General features: G+C 36.5%; 1 protein-coding gene across 3 annotated transcripts in view; it reads right to left on the bottom strand.

The window, feature by feature from the left end:
* Positions 1-11931, bottom strand: part of BTBD10 (BTB domain containing 10) — an 84263-nt gene extending 72332 nt beyond the window's left edge. For all 3 annotated transcript variants that reach the window (XM_090263840.1, XM_090263826.1, XM_090263833.1), the window contains exon 1: positions 11753-11931. The gene's annotated coding sequence lies outside the window, so the exon portion shown is untranslated. The remainder of the gene's footprint in view (positions 1-11752) is intronic.
* Positions 11932-12135: the final 204 nt, after the last annotated feature.

Raw genomic sequence — 12135 nt, 5'->3', positions numbered from 1 at the left:
CTTCTATACTGCTCAATTTTCTGATGGTTCTGGGTGTTATCTTCTATTGAGATCTGTTTGTAATTCTTTCCATGGTTGTGCAAGGAGGTAAGAGTGTCTACCTACACCTTCATCTTGACTGAAAGTCCTAGCTCCATTCTAATAAAACTTTCCTTTTCTTTTCTTTTTTTAAAGTTTTATTTATTTATTTTCAGAGAGAGGGAAAGGGAGGGAGAAAGAGAGGGAGAGAAACATCAATGTGTGGTTGCCTCTCGTGTGTCCCCAACTAGGGACCTAGCCTGCCACCCAGGCATGTGCCCTGACTGAGAATCAAACCAGTGACCCTTTGGTTCTCAGGCCGGCACTCAATCCACTGAGCCACACCAACTGAGGGAAAAAGTAAAACTTTTCTTTATTCAAAGATCACTAAAGCTTATTTTTTAAATTAAAAGTCTGTGATACTGATACATTAACAGACAGAAGTAACAGCGGAACAGAATAAAAGGTCCAGGAATAGGTCCCTAAAATATAAGAAATTTTGAAATATGATAAAGTGGTTTCTCAAATCATCTGAGGAAAGGACACTAATAAATGTACCATAAGAACTGAATAAACATTTGGGAAAGCATAAATTTAAATCTGTACCTCACACATACACTAGGGTAAACTCCAAATGCATTAGTTATCTAAAAGTAAAAATTGAAATCATTCAAATCCCAAGGGGAAAGAATGAGTGCTATCCTTTAGAACCTAGAAGAAAAAGCTTTTTTTATCTGACTATATAAAACTAAACACCTTTCATTGCAAAAAGCAGAAATAAACAAAAAACAAATATTTTATACTACACCAAGAGCCCTTTAGAGAGGGGAGATTGGGTGGTGAACACACAATACAATACACAGATGATGTTTTATAGAATTGTATACTTTAAACCTATATTATTTTATTAACCAATGTCACACCTACAAATTCAATAAATAATAATTTAAATAAATAAATGGGGGGAGACACCCCCCAAAAATAGAGAATGCACAAAAGAACTTTCAATTTTCAGAAAAATATGCTCAACTTATCTCATAAGAGAAATGCAAATTAACACCTTCATCTTTTTCTAACACCTCCAATTTTATCCATATACTCTATTCGAGACTGGAGAAAAAGACATTCTCCACATTCTCATACACTGCTAATAAAATATACAACGTGGCATAACCCCTGTGGTGAGGAATTTTGCAACATTTAACAAAATAACACATTTACCAGTCTAAGAATCTACACTGAAGATACAACTGTACAAATACTAAACAAAGTATCAAAATGTATTCACTGTGGCATTATTGTAATGGTAAAAGACTAAAAACAATATGAACTGCATACAAAGAGACTAAATAAGTAAACTATGATACGTCCATACAATGAAATACTATGCATCTATAAAAAAGAATAAGGAAGAACCTCATGTATTAATATGGACTTAGATCCAAGATATATTATTAGGTAAAAAAAAAAAAGAAAAAAAGAACAGGTACAGAACAAGCAGTACAGTTTGCTTTCCGTGAATAAATCAAATAAACATATGCATGCACATATAAATACAAATATACATAAATCTGTTTTTAAAAAAAAACTCTAGAAGGGTAAATAAGACACTGATAGAAAAGATTACTTACAGGGACAGGGTGGAATGGTGTGAGAATAATACAGATGTAAGCAAGACTTATGAGTATTCTTTTTATGCAGCTTTGATATTTGAAATATGTAATAATTTATATATCCTAAATAAATTAAAGGCCTACTACTATGTTCTAAATTGTACCACTTTACGGTTCTTTGGTTTTGTTTAAATAAGGGAAACAGTAGATGTACACTATGCATGTAACTGCAGATTTAGCAGCAATGAAAATAGTTGCCATGTCATTCAAATGCATTTGCCTCTTATTAAATACTACTGTATAGAACAGTGAGCAATGACCAGTGAGTATCAGAATGGGTTCCTGAAGAGTAAGGTCAAGCCATCTTCCTTTAGAAAGTTACCACACTGGTGGTAGATGAGAAATATTCCTCAACGTTAAGTGAACTACAGCTAAATATTCAGTGAGAATTTCAAGCAGGAGGGAAGCATAGGGACTACATGCTAGCATCTAATTCAGGAAGCCTTTAGATCAGCGGTTCACAACCTGTGGGCTGCGATCCCTTTGGGGGTCAAACGACCCTTTCACAGGGGTCACCTAAGACAATCGGAAAACACATATATAATTACATGTTGTTTTTGTGGTTAATCACTATGCTTTAATTATGTTCAATTTGTAACAATGAAAATACATCTTGGATATCAGATATTTACATTACAATTCATAATAGTAGCAAAATTACAGTTATGAAGTAGTAACGAAAATAATTTTATGGTTGGGGCTCACCACAACATGTGGAACTGCATTAGGAAGGCTGAGAACCACTGCCTTAGATAATAAGTTGGATTTTCATATGTACGGGGTTGGCAAAAATAGGTTTACAGTTGTAATGCAAATTAATAATAATAATACAAGAATAAACTCTGTCTTGCATACTCACAACTAACTGTAAGCCTACTTTTGCCCACCCTTTTATTATCTATGCTAATCTACATATCAATCCTACAAGACACAGGAGGTGATCCCTTCTTAAAAACTGGGAAACTGGCTTAAAGGGATTATATTATTTTCCTAACATCACTTAGCTAATAAATAAATTAGGACTCAGATACAGGTCTCTATAGTCAAATTCAGTGTTTTCTCACTCTACTATACTGCCCCTCAAATTTAATACACGATCCATCAAAATGCTATACCCAGAAACTAAAAAGTGTTAATGGCTAGCATTTCAAGTCATGAATATAAATAGATACATTATACAGTCAAGGTTGGTTAGATAGGTTCTAAAGAATTAATTGGTCAACAATTTGAGCAGAAGATTCTTTCCTCTTCATATTTTATCTCTCCCAAATTCCACATTATTAAAAAATTCAAAGTAGAACATAAAACCATCAAAAAAACAAGAAAAAAATATAAGTGGACATTTCCCTGACTCAAATCAAAGAAAAACATTGCTAAGACAAAGAATGTTAGTATGAAAAACAGGAATGTGCAGCCAGCCACTTTAAGCAAGCCAACATCCTCAACAAAGGCCATGAAAACTTCATCAGGGATCAGATGAAGAACCTACAGACCAGCTTTCAAGAAGTATTAGAAAAGACCACATAAAAATTCAAACTACAGAAGAAAAATGAAAAACTGTAAAAACAATTTTTATAATACATACAAAACAAAGGATTAAAATCTTAAATATATAAGGAATGGTTATAAATCCATACTTTAAAATCTGAATATGATGGTACAAAAAAAGACCGAAGTTCACAAACTATTTACAAAAAGAACACTAGTAGCCAAAAAAATAGGAAAAAAAGAAATATTCGACCTCACTAGTAATATAAGAAACCCAAGTTAAATCTGAGATGTTTAACTTATCAAACTGTCAAAGATTTGTCGATTTGTTTAATAATAACCAGGGACAGCTAAAGTACATACAAGGAAATTCGCAACTCAAGCTTGTAGGACTGACTGTAAATGTTAAAACTTGGAGGTTATCATAGATAAAACCCTTACTTTTAAAATTTTAAACTAGGAAAGTATGTTTATCAAAGCATTTATGGCAAGTGGGAGAAGGGGAAGTGAAAAGAGAGAAGGTGAAGGAGGAGGGAAAGAATGCTAATTTTTAAATCTAATTATCTGTCACATCAGTGATTTTCAACAGGTGTGCTGCAAGAATTTTTAAACACGCAATACCTGACTATTTAGTCAGGGGCACTGACCTCTTTTCTCATAGAGTGTCAAATAAAAAAATGACAAAAACCAACACAATAATAGCCATCTAGTGTGAATGAATCAAAATTATACTTATTTTTTTTTTGTCAGACAGGCAGAACATATTTTGGTGTGCCGCAGAATTTTAGTAATTAGTTTATGTGTGCCAGGAGATGAAAAGGGTTGAAAATCACTGTTATATTTTTCAATTTTCTTTTAATCTTTCAAAATGAAAATTTTAAGTAATTACATACAGAAGAATCCCAATTCTGGGTTTGTGCGTGTATGCATTTGTGACTTAAAAGTAATAACCACTGGGTCATGAATTACGATTCCATTTTTTTCTTTGATCTATACTTTTTTATATTACTCAAAAAATCTACTTTTATAAGTAATTTTTTAAGTACTCATTGTAAAACAATTTCAAAATCAATAAGCATTCAAGGCTACTGCTAAATATCATTCACTACAGAAAAGATGATCAGAGATGTCATACCACTTTTCTTCTAAAATATATTTTTCCCTTTCCATGTTTTGAGTTCATCTAACTTGAACAGCTGCATATATGTGTATAAATAATGCACATATACTGTCACACCAGTTAACTATGTATATACTACATATACACAAAAAAAAGAAAATCAAGAAGGAATAAAATACTAAAATAAGTGTAAATGGAAGTTCTATTTGTTTTCTTCACATGGCACAATGAACACGTTTTTCATACACTCCCAGAAGTACATGCAACCCACTAGGAGATCACTGGAATAAACCACTCAGAATCAAGAGACTTGGAGACCTGTAGTCTAGTCTCAATACCTTTTATGAAAATCAGGTAAGAGGGATTTAATCTGAACTTTAGTTTTCCCTTCCAAAAATCAGAGGATCAGTGATTTTAAAGTACTTTCAGTATTATGGTTTTATAATCCCACTAGTCTCTAATAACTAAATATTCTCTTTTAAAAGAGAAACTTCAGCAATTTAGACTGTTCAACAGGAAGAAAAGAACAGTGCCCCCCAGTTATTCATCTCATAGGAACTTCTTTAAGCAAACCAAATTAACAAATGAAGAGGCAAAAAAGATAAAATAGATTGTATTGCTTACTTTCTAGATGTGAGAAAAATCAAGCTCAGTGCTGCATTGTATAAAGCCAACTGCCCTGAATGAAATAATTACCTTTAAAATAAATCTGCACTATTTGTATGGCTATCCATGAATTTTAAAAAATTATAAAAACGTTCTGTTGCACAATCTTGTACCTGAGATTCTTTTTCAGGCATCTGAGCTCTAAAACTTTTTTTAATAAAATTTTTAAAACAATTTATTTATTTATTTGTTTGTTTTTAGAGAGCAGGGAAAGGAGAAAGAGAGGGAGAGAAACATCACTGTGTGGCTGCCTCTCACGTGTCCCCAACTGGGGACCTGATGTGCAACCTAGTCATGTGCCCTGACTGGGAATCGATAAAACTTATTTATAACACAACATTTAATGTGGTCTACAAATAGAAAACTCAGAATAATTTTCTACTCATCTGCTACTAGCAATGACAGTCCCAAATTCAAAAAATAAAATGGTTTTATGTTTTAGAATTAGATTACAGTACCCTATATTTGATTTTTAATATCCCACACCATCTCTCTCCTCAATCTATTCTCCCTTCCCTTTTTTCTACTATTCCACCTGGCATTCAAATTACATAGAATACTAGGTATCAGTCAATGGATGGCCAGCATGAAAAAGAACTTCCTACTGTTTTGTGTTGACTAGAATTTAAAAAAAAGAAAAAAAAAGCCTTTGTAATTTACAATAGAAGAGTCATGCTAGCAAGTCTATAAATACTACATTTTGAATTTGTTCCCTCCAAATCAAACAGCTAGATGTAAATGTAAATTTATCTGATAGATGTGTTCCAAGATCGCTGGCCAGAATGCTATTTTCTAAGCATAAATAAGAACAAAGTACTAACAAGTTATACGTATTTTATCATTTACATAGCCCTTTTATACATTTTATTTCATTTCATTCTTAATCTCCTGACAATTATGTTCTATCTCTATTTTTCATGTAAGGAAACAAAGGTTCACAAAGGTTAAGTAATAACTTTTATGTCATAAAGCTAAAAGTTGGCTTTAAATCCAGATCTCAGTGACCCCAAATAAGGTAATCCAAGCAGAAAAGTATGATTACAACTTAAAATGAACTTAGAAAAGTGTCATTCATAGTTTCTAATCAAGTAATACTGCAATTGGTGACTCACTATGACAGAATCTCACCCCCAAATACTAAATGTTAATTTCAGTTTGTGACCAAAAATACTAATAGATCACTCAACTACAAAGATGAAACTAAATGCCATGCTATCAGATATCTTACATTTGAAACAGAAAAAAATAATTAAAATGTTAAGGGTAAAGAATAATGTTTTTATTGGCATAGATAATCTTTTGGCATGTTACAATCTTCAGAAATCTACTACTGTGATGGAAGACCACATATCTGACATAGAAACTTTCCTCTTTTCAAGTACAGTAGTCCTCTCTTTATCTGTAGTTTTGCCTTCCATGGTTTCAGCTACCAGCAATAATACCCAATCCAAACTATTAAATGGAAGAATTTCAGAAATTCATAAATTTTAAATTGTGCATCATTCTGAGTAGCATAATGAAATCTCTCACTATCCTGCTCCATTCCATCTGAAACGTGAATCAGCCTCTGCCCAGCAGAGCCAAACTGTACACACTATCTGCCCATTAGTCACTTAGTAGTAGCCTTCTCAATGACCAGAAAGGCTGTATTGCAGTGCTTGTGTTCAAGTAACCTTTATTTTACTTAATGGCCCCAAAGTGCAAGAGTAGTGATGCTGGCAATTCAGATACGTATGCCAAAGAGAAACCGTAAAGTACTTCTTTCAGTGAAAACGTGAACGTTCTCGGTAAAAAGAAAAAATTGTATGCTGAGATTGCTGAAATCTACCATAAGAACAAAACCTTCTATCTGTGAAATTGGAGAGAAGGAAAAAGAAATTTATGCTAGTTTTGCTGTTGCACCTCACACTGCATATTACAGCCACACTGCATGATAAGTGCTTAATGAAGATGGAAAAGGCATTTTGACCAACGTGGTTCAGTTGGTTCAGTGTCACCCCACGAAGCAAAAAGTTGCCGGTTGGATTCCAGGTCAGGGCACATGCCTGGGTTGCAGGCTGGTCTCTGGTTGGGGCGTATGTAAGAGGCAACCCATTCATGTTTCTCTCACATCAAAGTTTCTCATTCCCACTGCCTACAACTAACATTTACCAACCTCTTCATCCTCTCCCAGAGAGGATCTCTTTGAATTCTGATTGCTTACCTTCCATCTCTGAGTTCTAGATTGTTACCTGCTAAGCAAGGTAGTTCTTAATGTCAAGGATGCCAAAGTAAACCACAGAAAGGCACATTAGCTTGAACCCTTATAAACACTCTATCTAAGAAGAGAAAAAATATTTTGTAGTTCTACCTCCATTAATAAACATCTCTAACTACCTTTTCCTCCATTACTATGGGTCATAGCCAAAAAAGAAACAAAATAATTAAAAAGTCAGATAAAAATAAAAACACAGTTGAAACCAGTGACCAAAAAAACCTCCTATTAATTTCAATTGTTAATTAAACTTAGAACTGTGGATGTTCCATTTGCTGCTTATCCCTAACAGGGTCCAGCCTACTCATAAATTTACCATTCAAAGTAGAGAAAGGTGTATCCTAAGAATTGGGAGTTCCAAAAATAGAACCGGAAGGCACTGAGCAAAAGCATACTCAAAAAAAAAGATACTCAAAACCTTCTCCTAACCTCACTTAACCCTCCTTTGTGAAGGCAACTGGGGGGGGGGGGTGTACAAGAAGGAGGTATATTACTTATTAGAAAGTTCTTCCTCCTTTACAAGTCAGGATAGAAACATGCCCAGAGGAAAGTGATGGCTCTCCCTGAACAAACATAACCTTCACAAATATACAACAGATTCTTCAGAATGTTTTTAAAATTCTTAAACAGGAACACCTCACAAACATAATCTCCTCCTGTTTCACTTCCTATACCAGAGAGGCAGGGATTTGATGAAGAGATATTAGACTAGCTTGACCTGTAAAGACCGGGCTTCAAAGAAATTCAAGGCTGCAAATTTCCAAAGTAGTCTTGATTAAAAATCAATGTTCTATGTAATCTCTGCATGAGTTACAATCAATTTAGTTGTAAAAGGTAGAGCTTTCTATAGAACAAGCACAGTAGATAAAAAGGTATTTAACCATTTTGTCTTCGTTTTCAAAACTCTTGCCCTCACCTAGCCTCCTCTCACCCTTATACCACAGAAGACCATCACCTTGCTCTCTACATCCTCCAGTCCACTTCTTTCTTAGGTCTGACGTCTAAACTCCTATTCCCCCCAGTTCAACTAAGTACAAAACAGGTTATGTGATTAAAGTACTTCACACTAATAGGCAAATGTGGTTTAATCCACCAGGATTCAATCCCACAAATATCATTAAGCTCTACTATGTATAAGGCACTGTGTTTAATCTACGAAAGTACCTATTCTTCACGCAAGAAAAACTAGTTAACTCAAATCAATGTTTTAATGGACAATGTAAGAAAGAGGCACGTGAATGACTTTCACATCACTCTCCCCATCCCATTTCTTTCCATCCTGATGACCCTTCCCCCACCCCAAGAGCCAGGGAATAAAATCCAAGAATCCAGCTTGCTTCCAGTAAATCAATCATTGGGAAGACAATGTGGGAATAAAATTCCAATTTTATTCCTTGCAGAAATGTTCTTAAAACCAATCAGGAGAGACTTTAGTTGCAGGTGTTATTTATAAGCCTGCAGCAAGCATTCCATCGAGAAAAATATAATTTGGCCTTCATGGTAAAACGGAATTTTTCCTTGATACTAGAATGTTACTGGTGCAGCAAATCAAACTCTACCTGGCACAGTCAGGGCCCATATATATTCTCATAGTAATTCAGTGTTTCTCAGTACAATCCAAGATACAGAGTTAAGGACTCTAACTCAAGTCCTCCACAGAGGCCACCAACTCTGGTTGATAAGTACTTTAAAAAATAAATCTGACAACCTTTGCTTTTACTTCTCTGAATGGTAACTTTACAAACAGAGGACTTCTGTTCGCTGACCTGCTCCCAAGAGCACACTTCCAACTCTCCCACTCACCCATTCCCCACCCCAGACAGGACAAACGGAACTGGCAGAGGCAACTCTTCTGAAAAACCTGCACATCCAAAGTGTGACGGCATCTCTTATATCTTCTTTTTCTGCTCCATGTTCTGAGGGTAGATATTAGTCTGACATGGCCTAATAGACTCAAACATAATGCTCAATTCAGATTCAAGCAGAACTAAGAAAAAGAAAATCTTTTTCCTTTACCACATCTATTTTTCTTTGCCTTTCAAGAACTAGAATAAGTGTCTGAGTCTAAAAAGGAACTCAATAGCACTCTGGGTGCAGAAAAGCAAAACACAGCTTTGTCACAGTTGGAAGGGGGCCTTAATCCAGCAGTGCTGCTTCTCTATTAGACTCAAATAAATAAATAAATACACAACTTTAAAACTAAAAAAATAAAGATGCAGACTGCAGACTTTTTTTAAAGTACTTATCTTATTTAGAGTAAAATGGATCAAGAATTCCACACCATTGATTCTATTTAAACATTCAAAACTGTAGCTGAGATGTAGAGGATCTACTGGATTTAACTTTACATATTAATTGCAAGTACAATAAAGGGCTTCTCAATAAATTGATTTTCTTACAAAATACCTTTAAATTACCTTTGCCCAGAACCCTGAGTTATTAAACCATAAATACTGAGAGGCTGTTCTTTTCTTCAGTTATTTCCAGTAAAAATGTTAATAAGTAACAGTTCAATTTGTCCTACTGTATTCGAAGGTTATTAAACTTGGCTATTAGACTTATCTACTGTTTTTAATTAGACTTGACATTTTTCCCAAGTCATCCAAGGTTTGAAATTCCAAACTAATTGGCACATCTGCTTTAAATCTTTTTTTTCAATTATAAAATTCATTAATTTTCACCTATAAAAGAGGTCCTAAACTGAAGAGAAGGATACAATTATTGGCAGTTTGGGGTCTGGCTGAGCCACATGAAGCTATTTTCAGCTGTTTTAATTCATTGCTATTATTTTTAAAAATCAAGAGGCTGCAAGCAAAAATCTGATTTCTTGTGTTCTCTTGAAAAAACTGAAGACTAGGCCCATATTCGCCTAGGACACTTATCAGGTAGACCTGAGAACTGGATGTCCCTCTTAGATGAGACATAAACTCTCCAGTGCCTTTCACTCATTTTTATTTTCATCTGCCTAGTATCTGAAGGCATGTAACTTTGCTATCCACAAACTATTTCTTTGAAAGGGAGCATAACTTCACCAAGTTACCTAACGGTAAAAAGCCACATAGCAGACCATGGCTGTTTGTAACCTCATAGTTAGTAATTTAAAAATCTCACAAGGCTCAGAGGGGTGAGAAAGAAAAAAATTCAGACTGGTAGAAGGGTGACATACATAAAGCAAAAAGCCCATGTGAAAGCTTTTTGGGAGTTAATTTTTTAAAAAAAGATGAAGGAACTCAAAAACATTTCTGAGACACTGAAAGCTTTCTTGATTGGACACTACATTATGTTCTTACCACGCTCCATGCAAAACCTCCCTTTCCACTTTCTCTCTCTGTATAACAATAGCACTTAGGTCATAAACTCTGAGAAATGTCAGAAACATTCATGAAACACATTTAGACCTTGAAAAATAATTCTCCTCACACTTTAAGAGTCTTAATCCACCATCAAATTCTCTCCCAAGTATTTTCTACTGCTTTCTGTTTTGTATTCAAATACAACTGCAGTCCTCATTTTCAATGCTTGGACTTTAGTCCTGGATGGGCTCTCCAAAAAAGAAATACTTTTTGGCCCTTATAGTTTCATTCCTTATATATCTCTCACTAGAATTTCCACTGTCTACTTCATTCAAAATGTATCCCCAACCTTCTCTCTGAAAAATGTTGATCCTATTTGTGTAGTTGGGGAAAGGTACCCAACTGTCCAAATAAAATCAATATACCATGCTGCTTTATTGATTGTAAATTTAAATAAGCATGAAGACTCTTAAAGATACAAATTAAATATTTTTTGTACGCTAAGTACACAAAGAAAGAGATGAGGCTCTATCTTTAGGATGTCCGGATTAGTGTCTTTTCATCAAGCACTCAAAATGCTGAGAAGAAAAGTACGAAATCTGTGAGGACCACGGATGGTCACACTCTCCCCACATTAACAAATTACTAAGTGATGTCTCACCTCCCCGCACCGCTTTCCAGACGATAAAGGGTGTAGGGAAACTTGCGTCTGAAGAAAAAAAAAGTTTTTCTTCGCAAGTTTTGGGGAAACAAAGCTTTACCATGCGAGATGCTACCACAGCATAGAACCACGCAGCACATTAGGGTCTCACTGCTCTTCACCCAAAGGGAGATTACTTGCCACCTTATCCTCTATTGTGATGTATCCTCATCAGGATGTCGCTGCATTAGCCCAGGGACGACAGAAAAGGGGCGGGCTACAGGGTTACTCTGCCCTGAGAAGGAGGGATGAAGGTATCGCCTTGACCCCTGGAGAAAGGCCTTGGGGCTCCCAACCTAAAAACAGCACCGCCGAACCCAAGCCCCGTCCCTGCCTCTCCGAACTGGGTGCCAAGCGACCGGAGCCCAGAACCCCACCCACGGTCCCCTAGCAGGTTCCGAGACGACCAGACCACCATCACAGGAGCCCAGCTCTCTAGCCCCGACTCGCCCTCCTCCCCCTCCCCCTTCGCCCCCGCCAAGCCCAGCCTCCGGCACCGCCCCCACCGAGTTCCCCAGCTGCGTCCAGTCACCCCCGAACCTGTAGTGCCCCTTGAGCGTCCACGGAGAGCCTAAGCCAAAGCAGAGGCCAGCTACACCTCCGCTTCCTCCTCAACTGGACCACTCCAGAGGCGTCTCTGGAGACGGCCACTCAGACGGCCGCGGCTACCAGAGCCGCCCCGGCAGGTTGCAGGCCAGTTCCTAATCCTCTTCTCGCGAGAGCCCGCAATCCGAAGAGGCGAGGCTAACTGTGTTCTCGCGAGAACAATGGCTCACAGCCCAGGAGTGGGCGGAGCCCTGACTGTGAGGACAGTTGAGGGTGCTGCAGCTTAGGGTGGGCGTTCAGCGGGGATGCTGGCGCTACCGATTGGAAGGCGTTGGTCCTTGTAGACGTCAACTGGCGATCAACAGCTGGTCTCGGGT

This window comes from Furipterus horrens, unplaced genomic scaffold, assembly GCF_987537825.1.
Source record: "Furipterus horrens unplaced genomic scaffold, mFurHor1.1.pri manual_scaffold_2, whole genome shotgun sequence".
Taxonomy (NCBI): domain Eukaryota; kingdom Metazoa; phylum Chordata; class Mammalia; order Chiroptera; family Furipteridae; genus Furipterus; species Furipterus horrens.
Note: the sequence above shows the minus strand (reverse complement) of the source record. Positions and strands in the feature narration are given on the sequence as shown.